The sequence below is a fragment of the Salmo trutta genome, chromosome 18 (genome assembly GCF_901001165.1).
Source record: "Salmo trutta chromosome 18, fSalTru1.1, whole genome shotgun sequence".
NCBI lineage: Eukaryota > Metazoa > Chordata > Actinopteri > Salmoniformes > Salmonidae > Salmo > Salmo trutta.
Genome location: NC_042974.1, coordinates 47,469,129 through 47,472,492, shown reverse-complemented (window position 1 = coordinate 47,472,492; position 3,364 = coordinate 47,469,129). Strand labels below are relative to the sequence as shown.

The following is a 3,364-nucleotide window of genomic DNA, read 5'->3' as shown; positions in this document are numbered from 1 at the left end:
ATGGGTAACGATGCTTCGTGGGTGTCAGTTGTTGATGTGTGCAAGGGTTCCTGGTTCGAGCCCAGGTTGGGGCGAAGAGAGGGACGGAACCTACACTGTTACACAGGTATTCTGCCATTGTGTACTCTCTGTTTAGGGCCAAATAGCATTCTAGTTTGCTCTGTTTTTTTTTGTTAATTCTTTCCAATGTGTCAAGTAATTATCTTTTTGTTTTCTCATGATTTGGTTGGGTCTAATTGTGTTGCTATCCTGGGGCTCTGTGGGGTCTGTTTGTGTTTGTGAACAGAGCCCCAGGACCAGCTTGCTTAGGGGACTCTTCTCCAAGTTCATCTCTCTGTAGGTGATGGCTTTGTTATGGACGGTTTGGTAATCGCTTCTTTTAAGGTGGTTGTAGAATTTAACGTCTCTTTTCTGGATTTTGATAATTAGCGGGTATCGGTCTAATTCAGCTCTGCATGCATTATTTGGTGTTTTACGTTGTATATGGAGGATATTTTTGGAGAATTTTGCATGCAGAGTCTCAATTTGGTGTTTGAATTCTTGGTTGGTGAGCGGACCCCAGACCTTATAACCATAAAGGGTAATGGGTTCTAAAACTGATTCAAGTATTTTTAGCCAGATCCTTTCTCTCTCTCTCTCTCTCTCTCTCTCTCTCTCTCTCTCTCTCTCTCTCTCTCTCTCTCTCTCTCTCTCTCTCTCTCTCTCTCTCTCTCTCTCTCTCTCTCTCTCTCTCTCTCTCTCTCTCCCCTCCCCTCTCTCTCTCTCTCTCTCTCTCTCTCTCTCTCAACCAGATTGAATTTGGCAGTGTCTCTCCTCCAGTCTGTAACACATTCCTACCATCTGTTGGGGCTGGCAGGCAGGGAGGAGGAGGAAGCAGTGGTATTTCCACGCTTTCTATAAATAGCTCATATGCCTCAGTCTCAGTTGGTCAGTCGGCCGGTCAGCCGGTCAGTCACTAACCTCGATCACTCCACACAATGGAACCATTCAGATGCCCCAAGACAGAGATCTAGTATCAGTTTCTGATCAGCGTCCAGAGGCAACTTCAACTTCCCCAATCCCCCATCAATTCAGCTCGACAAGACAGGATGTGATGATGTCACTTGTGATGTCATTTCCCATTGGACCTGACTGTAAGGTTTACCATTTTTTTTTACAATCGGCTTACACACTAAAAGTGCTTGAGGCACACTCAGTGAAACCATTAACTCATGTACCTAATCTTCAGACCTAATCTGCAAAACTGCAAGCACATTATCTGCTTTACACTCAGTTTGCAATTGTAAAACACACTTTTTGCAAAACACTAAACACAGTTCTCTACATTAGATACATCATTCAAAACTAACAGGTCTTGTGTTTCGTTTGGAAAACACTGCCATTGAAAATGCCACACTCATTTACCGATTACCTACAACCAGTGCTCACGTGTGAAAACACATAGCTAATTTCTTCACTTAGAAATCAGAGATAGAGCACTATAAATAGGCTTCAGGTTGGCTTTCTGGCTTTGGACAACAATGGAGGCCAATTTTGGAGAGAGAGTTAGAGGAAGAGGAGTGAGAGTAAGAGGGGGACGAGGACGAGGACAAGGAGGAGGACGAGGACAAGGAGGAGGACAAGGACAAGGGCGAGGAGGGGGAAGAGGATGAGGACGAGGAGTGGGACAAGGAAGAGGAGGAAGGAGAACAATCACAGATGAGATCCGGGCCATGTGGTCAACCATGGTTTGAGTTTCAGGGAGGCTGGGCAGCGGGTCCAGCCTAACTTGAGCCGCTACACTGCAGCAAGTGTCATACGGACATTTTGAAATGAGAACAGATGTAAACCTGCCCTCTATACCATGCTACTGTACTTACAGCACTTACAGCACTACAGTAACATTTCATTTCATACTGAAAGAAATCTTGCACCCTAATCATTCACATCCTGTTTTTGCAGAATTGCTAGACGACCCTTCAATGGAGGAGGAAACCGGCTGTTCACAGCAGAGCAGGAACAACACATAGTGAATATGGTCATTTCAAACAACAGCATACGTTTACGACAACTGCATCACCACATCATCACTGACAACACAACATTCAGTAACATAAAAAGGGTAAGTTTATCGCACTTGGCCGTCTTCTGAAACGCTATCAGATTCGTATGAAGCAGCTCTACAGAGTACCATTTGAACAAAATTCTGACAGTGAAACAACTGCGCTATGAATAGGTACAAGTAAGCTATACTATCCTGTCATTGGTATTGTATTCCAGTGTATTGTGCTACATATTGACTGCTCTATGTCTATTCATACTGTCATACAATAATGTTTTGTCTTGTCTGTTTCAGAGAGTTCTGGAACTAGATGCTGCTGCAGAGCATCTTGATTTTGTCTACGTTGATGAGGTCGACTTTAACCTAGCTAAAACAAGCCGCAGGGGAAGAAATCTCATAGGACACCGCGCCATCGTCAATGTCTCTGGACAGCGTGGTGACAACATCACAATGTGTGCAGCCATTAGTCAGAATGGTGTCCTTCATCGCTTGTGATGTTGATGAGGTACTGTGGCCAGACCCAAAATGGAGACAGGATGCACCCTAATTGTTTTTTTCTTTATAATAACAAGCCTATTTGTTTATCTTCTACTGTATTTGTTTAATCTGTTACTGTTCATCCCGAAATCTGGATGAAAATACAAAATACTATGTTTTGAGAAAGAAATACATTACATTTTCCCCCCCTTGCATTTCTGTTTATAGTGTAAATATATACTGAATATGCATACATACTGTATATATTTTTGCATATACATGTACGTGTGAGTGCTATGACAAACTGCCGTGGACTCCACTGCACACTGAACATTTAAAAGACACAAGATAGTAGTGTTACATTTGTCACATCCGTGTGTAGTTGGCATGTATAGGAGCTAATCATTTGATGTTTTGTGTTTAGAGTTTTGATGCAAAAACACAATTTTGAGAATTTTGAGATAAAATAGTTTTGAATGAAGTGTTTGGTTTTGCAAGAGATGTGTGCCGTTTTGCATGTGGTGTGTGCTTTAGGGTTTTGTGTGTAGAGCCTAGAGAAAAGGAGCCGTAGTTTCAGAAATCATGCGGAAGCAATTGTCAAAAAGTGTAATATGAAGTCATACTTTGACTAACTGGTACACGTTGGATTAGACTGTGGATCCACAGGCTTATCTTTCAGAGGAACCCACAACCCTCTTTTCTATTACTCTCTTTTCTACTCTACTTCTCCATTCTCTCTCTTTCTACCTCTCCCACTCTGTCTATCATACACATGTCCACATGGTGGAAAAAGTACCCAATTGTCATATTTGAGTAAAAGTAAAGATACCTGAATAGAAAATGACT

At 42.3% G+C, this 3,364-nt stretch overlaps 1 long non-coding RNA gene across 1 annotated transcript; it reads left to right on the top strand.

Annotated features, from left to right (window-relative positions):
- The first annotated feature begins 910 nt into the window (after positions 1–910).
- On the top strand, positions 911–2,999 carry LOC115153398 (uncharacterized). Its single transcript, XR_003867689.1, has 3 exons — positions 911–1,133; positions 1,942–2,101; positions 2,336–2,999. It is a non-coding gene; the product is annotated as an uncharacterized LOC115153398 (long non-coding RNA).
- Positions 3,000–3,364: the final 365 nt, after the last annotated feature.